Source organism: Antechinus flavipes, chromosome 5 (genome assembly GCF_016432865.1).
Source record: "Antechinus flavipes isolate AdamAnt ecotype Samford, QLD, Australia chromosome 5, AdamAnt_v2, whole genome shotgun sequence".
NCBI lineage: Eukaryota > Metazoa > Chordata > Mammalia > Dasyuromorphia > Dasyuridae > Antechinus > Antechinus flavipes.
In genome coordinates, this window is record NC_067402.1 from 60900832 (window position 1) to 60916547 (window position 15716).

Consider the following 15716-nt stretch of genomic DNA (forward strand, 5'->3'; position numbering starts at 1 on the left):
ACATGCAGCAAACTTCATTAAGGGACTACTGTATATAGAGTACTTGTCCAGGCAATAAGTATGATACAAAGTTTAAAAGTAAAAGATCCCTGATTACAAGGTGTATGTGCATACTGATGAGAGCTGGTGAACAAACGGCTCTATTAAAATATATATATGCAACTGACTTTTAAGTTTAATCTCCATTATTAATATTTTGTCCACCAATTTCCTAAATTTACCCATTCAACAAAATAAAAAACCAAGCACTGATTTATGAGGTGAAAAAGCTCACAGTGAAAATTTAACTATCAACTTTTAAGAGTGAGTTACAGCTGACTTTAGATCATCACCACAAGATACAATCTAGATAAATATATATATTTCAGGATAAGCACCTTAGAGAATTTGCAAAAAGTGCTACATGAGTCTGAGGGGGAAGGTGGTCACTTTCCAAGGGACCAAGGATTAATATAAAAAACTGTCTTTTGTGTTAGTTTTTTTTTTTTCTATGAGACAATTGGGCTTATGTGACTTGTCCAGGGTCACACTGCTAGGAAGTGTTAAGTTTCTGAAACTGGATTTGAACTCGGGTCTTCCTGATTTCAGGCTGGTGCTCCATCCACAGTGCCATCTAGATGCCCCTCTTGTGTTCGCTTTTTATAAAAGGAAGGGTGTTGTTTCAACAGGCAAACAGTCCCCCTCTTTGGAGACTAGAAAAAAACATACATGTTCCTTCCTAATCATCTTTCCAACTTCCATTATAGTTCTTGGTGAGTTGGACCAGACGACAGGAAATGCCCAAGGTCTGAGAAGTCTCAAAAAAGCATTAGAGTCACCAGAAAGAGAAAGGGCAAAGGTAACAATTACTGCCACACTCCTGTTGTCATGGCAAAGATCAGGATACCCAATTTACTCCTTTGATCTTAGGGATCTAGGATTTGGTAACTGTTAGAATTCTCTGTGACAATACAGATTGTGATCTTTTCAGATCTTATTGATCATCCTGATGAGTTCTGGGGCCAAAATAATGCTAGAAGTAGACTCAAGGTTCTGGTAATGATCTTCTCTGACTTAACTGTTCTGGTCCTTGGTCAATAGAATTGGTCCATAATGGAAGCTTTCTTGGATTATTGCTCTTCTTTTCCTAATTCTTGGGCTAATCCTTCTCATCTTTTAATTTTTCTATGCTGTATTGTCATCCACATCTTGTCAACTATGGTTGTGCTCCAGAGCCTATGTCTTCTCTCTGTCCTCTCTAGCTTTAGTGGGTACAAGTATCATCCCTATGCACATGACCACCATATCCAGCCTCACGTTTCATCTGATTTAGTCTTGCATCTTCAAGTACCTGCTGGACATCTCTACCTGGATGTCCCACAGGCATCTCAAATTCAATATGTACAAAACAGAATTTATTTTTCCCTCTAAGCCAGATGTATCAGATTTGCAGTCCAGCACAACCAGATTAAAATGTCACTGTGAAATATTTAATAAAATAATAAGAACACAACATAGAAAACCATAAATTAACATTATCTAAGTATGTAGTTTCTTTTTTAAAATATTTTATTTTATTTAATTATTACTTTATATTGACAGAATCCATGTCAAAGTAAATTTTTTTTACAACATTATCCCTTGCACTCGTTTCTGTTCTGATTTTTTCCCTTCCCTTCCTCCACCCCCTCCCCTAGATGGCAAGCAATCTTACATATGTTAGATATGTTGCAGTATATCCTAGATACAATATATGTTTGCAGAACTGAACAGTTCTCTTGTTGCACAGGGAGAATTGGATTCAGAAGGTAAAAATAACCCGGGAAGAAAAACAAAAATGCAGATAGTTCACATTCGTTTCCCATTGTTCTTTCTTTGGGTGTAGCTGCTTCTGACCATCATTTATCAATTGAAACTCAGGTCTCTTTGTCAAAGAAATCCACTTCCATCAGAATATGTCCTCATACAATATCGTTGTCGAAGTGTATAATGATCTCCTGGTTCTGCTCATTTCACTTAGCATCAGTTCATATAAGTCTCGCCAGTCCTCTCTGTATTTGTCCTGCTGGTCATTTCTTACAGAACCATAATATTCCATAACGTTCATATACCACAATTTACCCAGCCATTCTCCAATTGATGGGCAGCCATTCATTTTCCAGTTTCTAGCCTAAGTATGTAGTTTCTATTTGAGTTTGATGCCACTGTTCTAGCCACATCCCACTTCTGACCTTAATTCTGCCAAAGATATCACCCATCTTCTAGCCTCACCTAGGTTTGTAACCCAAAAATTATTCTTACTTTTCACTATCACTCATACTCACCTTATGTTTAATCAATTGCAAAGACTTATAAATTCTAACTCCTCAACATCTTTCTCATCTGTCCTTTACATCCTACTTATATAAAAATTACCCTGGTTCAGACCCCCTCTTACCTTGATTATTATGATAATTTCCTAATTTAATTTCAATTTAATAATTATTTTATTTTATTTAACAATAGCTTTATATTTTCAAAATGCATGCACTCATCTTTCAACACTCATCTCTGCAAAACCTTGTGTTCCAAAATTTTCTCCCTCCCTTCTCTCCAATCCTTCCTCCAGACAGTAAGTAATCCAATTTAGGTTAAACATGTGCAATTCTTCCAAATTTATACAATAATCTCCTAATTGGTCCTCTTACATTCATTCTCTCCCCTCTTTCACATCGTTGTCAAAACAATATTCCTAAAATATCAATTTAAATTGTTCTCTCCATCTTCAAGAAACTTCATTGGATCTCTAGTGCCTCTTGGAACCTTTAGGATAAAATGAAATCTTTGTTTTGTGGTCACCTAAATCCTGTTCTGACTTAACTTTAAATTAGCTGTTAATTGTCAGGAAGGATTTGAACTCAGGTAGATAAATCTTCCTGACTCTAGACCCAGGATGTTAGTCACTATGGTACCACCTAGATTCCCAGGATAATATAAGAGGATACATATTTTCATTCCAGTGGAGAGGATGCCCGTTCTAGAGAAAACATCTTAGTGCAAGGACTAAAAAGTAACCAACATATAAAAAAAAAAAAAGTCTGACAAATATGCAGTATTCTTCCATGTCTGTAATTTCCCACCTCTGCAAAGAATTGGGAAAGTTATCATCTCATATATCTTTTTCGTTCATTATAACTTCAGAGCATTTGACTTTAATTTGCTCATGGTGTTCTTTCTACATTGTGGCAGTCGTTTTGTATAGTCTTTTCACTTTGCATCAGTTTATGTCTTTCCATGCTTCCCCATATTCATTGTCTCCATCACTTTCTAAAGCATAACAACACTATTAGATTCACACACCACAATTTGCTTAACCATTCTCCAAATAGTGAACACTTACTTTGTTTCCAGTTTTTTGGCTACCCTGAAAATGCTACAACGAATAGGATGTGCCTATTTGTGTGGTAAACCCCGGTGTTTGATCATTTTGTGCAGAAACACTGTTTCTGAAAGGAGTTACTCTGCATATTGGTGCCTCTGGAGGGTAACTGGTGTCTCCCTTAGATTGTAAATCCCTTAAAGACAGGGTTTCTCTGTGTCCTCAGCACTTAGCCCAGGGCCTGGCATTTCTTCCTAGTCCAGATTCTTTTCACCTTCATCTGATAGAATGTTGAGTTTGAATTGAAGATCAGCTCGGGTACCACCTTCCAAAGTCATTTTCTGAACCCTCCAGTCATGAGGACTCTCTTCTTTTTGAAATTACTTTGTATTTCTTTATGTGTGTGTGTGTGTGTGTGTGTATGTATACATATACATATATAATATATAATATAATAATATATATTGTACCCTGCCACCTGCATTATATCCTCCTAAGTGGACTATGCTCATTAAGAGGGACATTTTTACCTCTGTTTTTGCTACATTAAGAATAATAACATGATAGCTAACATTTATATGATGCTCTTCTAGACCAATTTGCAATTATTGTCTAATTTAATTATCACAACAATGCTAAAAAAAAATAGGTGCCATTATTATCCCTGTTTCACAGATGGGGAAACAGTGGCAAATAGAAATTATGATCTTTCCAGAGTCGCACAGCAAGTAAGTTTCTGAGGCAATATTTGAACTCAAGTCTTTTTGATTCCAGATTTGGCATTCTGATATTGGACTACCTAGCCTCAGTCCCAGAACCTGGCACAGAGCCTTTCATGTAGTGTATGTTCTTAGTATTTAATGTTTGTTGAATTGATTATTGAAATGGCCTCCTACCTGCTATTTCTGTTTTCAGCCTTACCTTTCACTAACCCACCCTTCACATCTATGAAGTATCTTCAGGGATATATACATTTTGCTATATTATACCTTTGCTCAAAAAGCTATCATTGCATCCTATTGCTTATTGAATAAAATCTAATTTTTTTTACTGTTATATTGTTTTTTCCAATGCCATGTAAAGGAAAATTTTAACATTTGTATTTTTTAAAATTTTGATTTCAAAAATCTCTCCTTTCCTTCCTCCCAAATCTTTCTTAAAATGGCAGATAATCTGAAATACATTATATACATGCAGTCATATAAAACATATTTCCACATTAGTCCTATTGTGAAAGAAAAGATAGACCAAAAAAGTATCCCCAAACAAAAACACTAACCAATGCATAAAAATGAGGTGAAAAATATGTTTTGATCTGCTTTCTGACTTCATCAGTTTTTTTTTTTTGAGTGGATAATGTTTTTTCATCGAGTCATTTGAGATTGTCTTGGATCATTGTATTGATGAGAAGAGGTAAGTTATCTGCCATTGATCATTGTAAAATATTGTATTACTGTTTGAAATGTTTTGGTTCTGCTTACTTCATAAAATCTAAATTCTTTCACCTGGTATTTGAATCTCTTTTTTTCTCCAACTCAATTTCAATTTATACCTCTTCAGGAATTGTGAATGTCAGTGTGCCCTCTCCATCACTCTGCTTTCAGATTGATCCTGGTCTTGTGCCTTAGAATGGATTCCTTTCTGTTCCCTGTCTCTGCCACATGAAACCTTTGCTTTTTCTTAAGGTCTCACTCAGGGCTTGCCTTTTCCATGAAGTCTGGCAGTTAGGTAGAACAGAGAATAGAGTGCTAGGTTTGGAGTCCAGAAGACCCAAATTCAAGTTTGCTTCAGACACATATGCCTCAATTTCCTCACCTGGAAAATGAAATAATAAAAGAGTTGTGATGATATTTACCAGCTTTAAAACATTATATAAGTGCTAGCTATTATTATTTTTCATACAAGGTCCTCCCAGATCACCTCCAATTATCATGTTTTAATTTTTTTGAGTTGTTATTTGCATAGAAGTATTTTCTTCTCTCCTCCCGTCCCCCCCAAATCTATATGAAGATAGGAACTGTGGTTTATTTTATCTTTGCATTTTCAGGCTAGTAGAATATTCCCCACATAGTAGGTAATAAATATATAAAAAGTGTTCCAAAAGTCTTAATGCAGCTTAAAACTTTTATTGACTTTAAAAAAAAAAAAAACATGCTGCAATAAGACTTTTAGGATATCGTATTTATTGAATTGCTTTCATGATAAAATAATACAATTATGAAATTATGATGAGGGGAGTGCAAAATAAGTCCTAATAAATAAGGAATTAATCTTTCCTTGTCATGACTTTATTTAGAAGAAGAGCAAATATTCTGAATTTTAAAGATATATAGGAGGGGAAGCTAGATGGTGTAGTGAATAGAACATCAGCTCTGAAATCAGGAGGACCCGAGTTAAAAATTTGACCTCACAAATCACTTCGTCCCAATTTCCTCAGCCAAAAAAAAAAAAAAAAAAAAAGAAAAGAAAAAGAAGATATGTAAGGAATTGGCCATTTGTGTGAATAAAGCCATAGACAGAGATCTTGAGTCGGATGGGATCTTAATTAAAATTAAATCCAAGTCCTTCATTTTTTCATATGGAGAAATTGAGATCAAGAGAAAGGAAGTTGTCCAAGGTTGCATCAGCATTAATTAATGTAGTCACTCTGAATTCAGTTTCTCTTAAGTGTCAGCCCCGTGTATATCCTTCCATTCTCTATTTGCCTTTTTCTTCTTCCCAATTGGTTCTAAATCATCAACTCTCCCATTAGCTTGTAAACAATGCAGCAGTTTATAGGCAGAGATCTGGGTCTCAGTCTAGAAAGTCACCCTGGAAAAGTGACCTTCACTCCCTGGCATTGATCACTGAAACAAGGTTTGTCTTTGTCCAAATTCTGGCTGCTCCAACCTGAAGGTGGAGAGAGTGGAACATAGTTGGGGAAAAATACCCCTGATATCTCCAGATGGGATCATTTCAAAGATACAAGGAGGTCCTGTATCTTTCCTGTGGAAAAGCGCCATTGAAGGCTCAGGCTATTTTTCAGCCGTCCAATCCTTTTTTTTTTTTTTCTCCAGGGTTCTTGCACTGGTTGCCATGGTAGCAGCCAACAGTTGAAGTCGAGCTCCTGAGGATCTGCAAGGAAAGGAACCTGCTGGAGTTGCCAGCCCCTGCTTCCTCTCTGACTGATGCCCTTCAAGTCCAGTTGCCAGAAAAGGTGTGTATTATTATTAAGATTACTTCATGTTCTTCGTGCTGAATCAAAGCCATTCACAATGAAGTGACCTGAAATCTGACCTCCCTAGTGTTAGGCCACTAGACTTGGGGTCACATTTGCCTTTTTTTAAAAAAAAGATATTTTAAAAATATATATATATTCTTCTGATTCTTGGCATTAATAACACAGTTTGGAAAATATAAAATAAAGCAATCTAGATGTTTAGTATCACTAGGGAACTAATTTAAATAACTAGAATTAAATAAAAAGGGAACGCATTTAATTAACTGAAAGACCATTTGCCACATTCTGGAAGGACAAGATAGGAATGTCAAAAGATAAAAAATAGCTCTTGCTTATATAGTATTATAGGTTTTTAAATGTTTTCCTATACGGGAATGTGAGGTTTAGTGATTTGCTCAATCACACAGATGGGAAATATAGGAGCTGGGATCCAAATCCATGGATTCTGATTACAAAGTACTTATTCTAATACCCAGTAGTGTATCTATGTTTTAAAAATTGGACATTGGGAAGATAAAAAAAGAATAAATAAATAAAGATAAAAAAGGAAAATAGGATTCTGGAGATACACAAAATGGAGTTTCCATATTGGAAAGATAATGATGAAAAATACCCTGAAGAGGAGAATGGGAATAAGACATGTGTCCCAAAATATATTCCTGTAAATGTGTCTGTTGGACAAATGAAGCTTCCTCGCTATGACACTCTGGGGTTTCACTCTCCTAGGGCAAGACCGATTTTCTCTCCCTTTCTGTGTTCTAGGGTCTCCCTTGATAATTCATTTGGTGGTCTCTTTCTCCGTCATCAGTTTCACCTTCCCATTATGATGTTATTTGACATTCATTAGTGGCCCAGTTCTAATTAGCCAATTAGCTTCACTTAGATTTTACAAAGCAATAATTTGCTTGGAAGACACAAGAACAGACAATTAAAACTTATTATTTTTCACACCTATTGTGCACTCTCTACTAAAGCACCTTTTCCCCTAGGAAAGTGGGTCCAAACTTAATGATTTTTAGGTGGCATTTGCCCCACTAAGTTTATTTCTAAATGTAGCATGACTGATGGATAGATGAGTTTGCTTCTCCACTATTTCTAGTCTAAATTTGCATGGGACTTTATTCCTCAAAGGTCCAGAAAATTTTGGCATGGACTCTAGTTCCTCAATTCTGGTCTTTTGAAGCTCCTGAGGTCATAGCTCTTTTCGAATCTAATTCACCTAAAAAAGAATAAATGCAAAGGAGCCAGGAACAGAGACTTGTGTTCATGGGCTATGGGGTCATCCTTTAATAGGGAAGGCCCAAGGCTTTTCCCCTTAGATCACTGTCACTCTCACTGCAGCTAAAAAGGAAAGAAACCATCAAAATGGGGGCCAGGTCCTGGCTGACCAGGGCTTTTTGTGTATACCTCCCAATTTTGGCTATACAGTCATTCAATTGTACATCTCACTATGTGGTCACAGATGGGAATCGGCTACAGAATATCTGCTTGTGCTCCAACTAGGGAGTGCAGGCTGCAGGGAACTCTCATTATACATTGCTCTAATTTCTATGTGAGAAATTATATCACACTATCCATCCCTCTGCCCCCATCACACTTCATTGGCAGAAAAATTGGTGTGAGGCACAGAAGGGAAGTGATATTAGCAAGTGGCTGCTTCTCAAGTCACGGGTTAGTATGTACCTTAAGCCGGGAAATGACTTAACAACCCCTTTTAGGGATAGAGAAGCATCTTTACTTCAATGTTTTTTAAATTAAAAATTTTTTTCCCACAAGTTTTGATTTCCGGGGATCTGGAGATAGTTTTTTTTTTTTCTTTTAATCATTTAGTTGAGAATTGACAGATATCTTCACCATTTTAGAATGTTTGAATTTAGAAACTTGAAGCAGGACTAAAAGCTTAGACCCAGAAAAACCTAATAGCCAAGGATATTCTGCACTGCAGATGATTAGCCATAGTCCTCAGTTTCATCCTGTGCAGGAATTTTCTCTGTGATGGCTGGGGAAGGGAGAAGAAAAGGAGTATGGATCTGAACACTTTGAGAGAATGAGCTATCATTATTTTTCAAGGTTGCCTGTTAATGATAGAGTGGAAAGAGGGACTTCCCAGCTCTGCTACTTGGTATCTGTAGAATTGTGAAGAAGTTACTTCAACTTTCTGCATATTCAGTTTCTTCATCTGTTTTAAAAAAAAAAAAGTGGGGGAGGAGGGGTATCAAGGAATTACTAATAGCTAAGTGCTTTAAACTTTGCAAAGTTTAGTTCATTTGTTGGCTTCTAAGGTCCCTTTTATTTCTAAAATAATGATCCTACCATTTGAGGGCAGCTACAACCAATTAAGCAGTTTTTCTTTTACATTATTGAGACTCTTGGTAAGATCTATTCTTTTTTTTTTCTTTTGTAGCCTTGACAACTCCACAAAAAACAAACAAACAAACAAACAAACAAACAAAAAACAACTAGAGACAACAGAAGAGGGAGTAGATTTATTCTGTGTTTCATGTTCTCATGAGACTTAAATGGGATAGTATTAAACATGGAAATAATTTTGCTTTGGTGGTACATCAGACAGATCAAGGTAAAAGAAAAATCTGGCTTGTTTGTGCAGTGTGGACAGGGCTTCTTAAATTTTTTCCACTTGCAATTGTTTTTTGCCTGAGTAATTTTCACATGATCCTAGGTATATAAAATACATATAAAAACCAAACATGTACCAATAATAAATTATAGTTTTGTAAATCCCATATTTAGTTATTCAACCCTTATGGGGTTGCTCTCTACAGTTTATGAAACTTTGGAACAGACCAAGTCTTTAGCATTACAACTTTTCAGCTCTCACAACAGTCTTTTCTATGATTCCCACCTTGTTAAGCACAAAGCATCCTCCTCCTATTATTGTGAAATGATATTTTGCTCTCTCATCTTCATTATATGTACTTCTATACTTTTTAGTATTTTCCATAAGAATGGGTGTCAAATCCCGTCAAAAGCCTTTTTTTGATGATTCTCATTAGTACAGTCAATTGTTTGTAGTTCCTATGAGAATGATAACAGAGAATGACGTGTTTCCTTAAAATTTCTCTTACCCTATATTCCTGGCATAAATATCCTAGTCATAGTACATAATCTTTCTGATATGTTGCAGTACTTTCCTTGCTAATATTTAAGTCTTCGTATTTTTATTAGTAATATTGGTTATTATTATTTTGCTGAGGCAATTGGGATTAAGTGATTTGCTCAGGGTCACACAGCTAGGAATGTTATTCATTGTCTTCCTGTTTTGTCTCACCTTGCTTTAGATATCAATATGGTATTTGTATTATAAAGGGAATTTGGTAGAATTTGGTCTTCTCTGCCTCCACAAGAGCTCTTTTTGTTCTCTGGCTCATTTGTAAAAGTTCAGTTCTGCTCCTAAGACACAGGGAAGATTTTCCAAAGTATTTTTTTTGGTAGGGAGGCAGGGACCTCTCATGGACCTTCAACTGAGCTGGGGCTTTCCCACTGTGCTGAGTTGACTTGCAAAGTCCCAGCTGTTATGCCAGGTTTGGGGGCTTACCATTTGCCACTTTTGTGGTGGGGGTCTCTTAGCAGGCCTGCTGATCCCTTGGCTAATGCTGCTATACTTTGGCTAAGAAGAACTTCTGCAAGATTCTCTGTGCTGGACCTCCCCAAGTCCAACCCCCCTGTTGATGCAGGTGCTACATTTCTCCCATCTACTGAGACCCGTTTCTCCTTCAGTCTTTCCAAATATATTAAGCTGGAAAATTATTACACTCTGAAGGTTTGTTGGTTCCTTCATTCTAAAACCTATTCAGAGGCTTTATCTAGCATTGATTCTGAGGGAACTGGGGGAGAGCTCGACAATATCCTAGCCTTTCTCTGCCATTTTGGCTTACACTCTCCACTCCCCCCTTTCCCTCCCCTCCCCCCATGTTTCTTTTTAAAAAATAATTTTAAATTTAGGTTCAGCTTTCTAGTTCTTCTACTTTAAAAAAAAAATTAGGGTGTTCATTCCATCCAGTTATCATTAATTTACCTCCATTCTGTTCTTTTTTATTTTCTCACTATCTCCTCCCTCTTTATAAAAATAGAGAGGAATAACACTTAATTTTTTGCAATCTCTCCTGCTCCCTCAGCCTTCTCATTGGTTTCTTTTTAACTCTTATCATTTGGTCTCCTTAGCTGAGATGATTTTTCATAAGACTAATTCTCCTTTAACATATCACTTCCTTGGGACAGCTAGGTGGCGCAGTGGATGGAGCACCAGCCCTGGAGTCAGGAGGATCTGAGTTCAAATCTGTTCTCAGACACTTAACACTTCTTAGCTGTGTGATCCTGGGCAAGTCACTTAACCCCAATTGTCTCAGCCAAAAAGCAATAAATAAATAAATATGAAGTAAACAAATGAATGAATGAATAAATAACATAAATAAATATACACATAGACATACACACACTACTTCCTTTTCTTCTGCTGAAATGGATTGCTGTACCTCTGCATCCTTCTGTTTATCCTTCCTTCTCTGACCATTTAATACACAAGTGAGGTTCAGGCTAGCTATCATCCCTGTCTCTATCCTTTTCCCAGTTTGAAACTACAACAAATTAGTCCCTTCTTCCTCTTCCTCCTCCCCCTTCCTTTCTATTTTTTAAGATTGCACAGATACTTTGTCTTAATAGTAAAACAACACTAATGATAATAGTAAAAAAAAAAAAAATTGCTAGCAGTTGTTTAAAATCTACAATGTACTTGGCACTTCATAGCCACCCAAGAAGGTGAGTGGTATTATCCCCATTTTATAGTTGAGGAAACTGAGGCAGACATCAAGGTTAAGTGCTTGCCCACTCACACAGCTAGTGCATGATTCAAACTTCATCTTACTGACTGCAGACCTAGTTCTCTCTCCATTGTGCCATCTGGCTATAAACAGTTTACCTTTGTTTTAGTCCATTCTGATTGCTCATTCCTGTTTGCTTCTTCTGTCTGTATGTTAAATTTTCTACTCAGATTGGTATTTTCATCAGGAATACATGGAAATCCTCTTATTAAAGATCCATTTTATTTCCTCCTAAAACTATACTCAATTTTGCTGGTTGTTATATTCTTAGTTGTAAGTCTTTTTTATCTTCTGAAATATCTTAATCCAAGCTTGCTGCATAATCTTGCATGATCTGTGACTCCTTAGCACTTAAAACTATTTCATATTGTCTATAGTATTTTTAAGTCTGGAAGTTCAATATTTTGCATGTTTCTGAAATTTCTTGAAATAATGTCCAAATTCCATTTTTTTTTGGGGGGGTGGAGAAGAAAGGGAAGGTTGTCATGATTTTAGGTAATCCAGTTATTCTTAAATTCTTTGCTCAATCTCTTATCAGCTCAATTGTTTTTATCTTTTAATTTTCCCTCCCTCCAAGTTTTTCGACTTAATATTGATATTTTTTGTTGTTTCACAGAGCCATTAATTTTCTATTTTGTCCAGTCAAATTTTCAGGGAGAATCTAATTGAGTAAAGGTTTTTTTTTTTTTTTTTTAAACCAAGTTATTCTCTTTCCAATTCTTTCCCCTCATCTGTCATTTGTTTTCCACATTTCTTCAATTGAAGTTCTCATTTCATTAATAAAATCATTTTAATACTCCTCCCAGTTCTCTAGTTTTTTTTTTTTTTTTTTTTTTTTTTTTATTAGATCCTTTAGCTGAATTTTAACTCCAGTGGTGTTTTTCTTTGAGGCTTTGCTCATTGATGATAGGGAGTCATTCTTTTTTTCTGGATTTCTGTTCAAGTGTCAAGTGTCCTTGATCCAACCTCCAATCTCCCAGATTGTTGTGAGGACCAAATGAATAATAGTCAAGTACTTAGCACAGCACCTGGTACATAGTGAACATTATATAAATATTAGCTATGATGAATGTTATGGGAATTGGGGGGGGGAAGGGGAGGTTGCTCATTGTTCCAGCCTACCTCCTTACTCAATAACTTGATGGAAGGACTGGATTCTGCTCATTTCTGAAGGGTATGTTTGGGCTGTTCCTGCTTCTTGGGTTAATTTCAGGATCTCAGGGATAACTCACACCGGGAAACCTGCAAGCTTTTATTGTTCCCAACAGTCTGATCCAAGGCAAAATCCAATTGTCATCCTTCTTGTCAGACCTCTACAAGTTCCTGAAATGGGTTTGGGTCTGAGCAACACAACTGTAAGCTTTCTCCTGGCTGGAGTTCCAGTAGACTAAGGCTGGTGCAGTCACTATCCGCAAGCTGGAAATCTTCAAATTGTGTGACAGAACTATAGCCACCTTTTTTGGTCTCAAATCTCTGCTCTGATAATTGCACTGGAGGCTTCAAATTGGCCGGGATTGCTGGCACAGAGATTTCCACTTCAGTTCCAAGTCAGAGTCATACAGCCCCTACTTGATTTTGAACTCACTCCTTTTGAAAGCATACAGCCTAGAGTCTTCTGATCATTCTTCATCCTAGACCACTCTCCCTAGGCCTGTGTCGCCTCCTTAGTGCAGCCCAGAACTCTCATCCAACACTGGCTAGTGAGACAAAACTGCCAGTTAGTACGCATCTGGGAACTCTTTTTGCCCTGGTGCACTACCACAAGCAGGTTTTTTTTTTTTTTTCCCCAGTCCTTGTGCTTAGAAGTCTCAGTAGTCCCTCCTGGCTATCCTCAAGTCTCCCATTTCCACAGACCTATCTCTCCCAAAGCTGACCTGGGATTGGGAAGAAAAAAATTTTTTTTTCCCTTGGATTTTTCAACCAGGATTCAGTCTGTTATACTTTCTAGATATTTGTTAAGTTGTTAAGCAGGAAGACCCCAAGCATATTACTTCCTGCTTCCCCACTATCTTGGCTGTTCTCTGCTAGTTTTGATCACTATATTTTAAGATTATCTAAATGATCCAGATTGGAAACACGTTCCTATACCTTTCCAATAACTCAATGATTTGGAATACAACCACCTTGGGCACTCTGGGATTTTGTATCAGCTGATTCTAGCCATCAAAATAACCCAAACACATTCATGGTTAGTGGAGATTCTTCCTTAGAAAGGCTACCCTAAGTTTTTTCTTTTTCTCTTCATCATGTCTCCAACGCATGGTTGGTCATGCTTGCTTTTATCTTGTACTTTGTAGCAAATCCCTGGACAGTTGTGTTCACATGGGAGCTCTGATGGTAGGAGAGCTCTGAGGTGAATATGGCTCATTTTCTTTGCTCAGAAGATATGTCTCCGCAGGTTGCTCCCTTTCTTGGGCAGTCAAGCTGAGAATCCTGCATAAGGCAGCAGGATCCTTACTGCTTGTTCTATAGTGGTTGCACAAATTTCCCTGCTTCTGCATATGTTGCTGAGGCTGAGAAGCAGCTGAGCTTTTTAATATTTGCATTAAAATTTCAAAGATCCTAAACAAAACAGAAACACTGGAACTTAAGTTACATCAAGAACAGACTTTCTTTCCTTAAGATAAAATTTTTATCACAAGCATTTTCAGATTCTCCTTTTGCAAATTTTTAAAATTTGCACCAAAACATGAACAAATAACAAATGGCATTAACGAGTATTCTGGGATGAGCCTGACCCAGGCCCCTGAAAATTAAAGTTTGATATTAGAACAAAATGAGACATTCCTAAGTCATTTAATTAATAAAAAACATTTATTTAGATATTACTCTGGATAACCAGAGAATATCCAACAAGCATTTGAAGGCATTTACTTGATTCAGTAGAGGGAAATTGAATTGACTAAGTTGCTCCTATTCTGTTTTCTATTAGCTAGAAACCAGTTAAACTACATATGGTTGTGCTGTCCTTTCTGCCAGTCCATGTTAGCCACTTGAGTTCATCACTAACTTAGGTAGAGGAAGGGGTAAGGATATTGCTCCCACCACCAAGATCCGAAGGAGTGTGAATCCTTAAGCTTGAGAAACTCATTACCACTAGGATAAAAAAAAAAAGCACTTGTCATTTGAAGTCCTTTACAAACATTCCTTCCTCCAAACTGAGCTATTTCTGCTTCATTCTTTTCTACTGGCTATCTCCCATGGCAGAAATCGAGATCTGACTTCTCTGATACTCAGCCTTTTAGGACTTTTCTGATTTCCTTAAATTTCGTTCTTTCCCTTAAGTTAACTTGTCTATTTATGATATTCCCGTCCCCCTTCATGCCCTTTCATCCAAGTGTACTAAAGCTCCTTCAGGATAGGACTATTTATCCCTAGGTCTTATTACAGCTCACGGATCACAGATCTGGAGGAGAGGGATCTCAAAGTTAACTAAGTCCACTCCCTCCTTGTACAGATGATGGGGTTAAGTGACTTGTTTAGGGTGATAAAGAATCAGTGAAGGGCAGAATTTGAACTCTATCTTACTGGCTTTAAATCTAGCTCTCTGTAGGCAAATAATAAAGGTGTTGATTTTAATAAGGGAAGAGCCAATGACCCCTCATTCTTCCCTGGGTGAGCTACAACCAGCTAGTTCCATTTGACAAAGATACTACCTTATTCTAAGGGTACCAAGCTTTACTTGTGCTACGTGGCTGCTGTCCTGTCTACCTTTTGCTAATCTACAAGTTCCAGGAAAACAAATCAGCATCATAATACACTGACCAAACACCCTTTTAGGGCCTGTAATGGCAAGAGTACAGATCAAGTCCAATTCTCTCTATAAAAATGTGAGGACATTTTTTTCCTACTAAACTTTATTCCATGGAGTCAAATTACTCACCACAGTTGGCCTTCACTTAGAGCTTTTATTTTCTATTCATAGTCATGCCCATTTCTATTTGTGTTGTACCATAAATTCTTATATTAGGCAGATAGGTGGCTCAGAAAGCTGAACCTGGGTCAGGCACACCCGAGTTCAAAACTGTCCTCAGGAACTTCTGGTGAAGTGACCTTGGACTTCCACCTCAGTCTCCTCATCTGTAAATTAGGGATAATAATACCATTTGTCTTAAGAGAGTTGTTGTGAGGGACAAATGAAGTATTATTCTTTTGAAGGCATTGTGCTAAGCACCTTCAAATATTAAAGTCTGTATTTGTTCACTTTGCCGTATCTTAGTTGTGGGTGAACAAATATTTCTTGATGGCTCTTTTCTCCCACTAGGTTCGAGTCAAGGTATGATACTAGATTTAGAACATGGCAGCAATCTGTTGAGGCCTT

General features: G+C 37.0%; 1 long non-coding RNA gene across 1 annotated transcript in view; it reads left to right on the forward strand.

Moving 5' to 3' along the window:
* The first annotated feature begins 1625 nt into the window (after window positions 1-1625).
* Window positions 1626-15716, forward strand: part of LOC127537862 (uncharacterized) — a 29132-nt gene continuing 15041 nt past the window's right edge. Inside the window, exon 1 of the long non-coding RNA XR_007947624.1 lies at window positions 1626-6533. This is a non-coding gene — a long non-coding RNA (uncharacterized LOC127537862). The remainder of the gene's footprint in view (window positions 6534-15716) is intronic.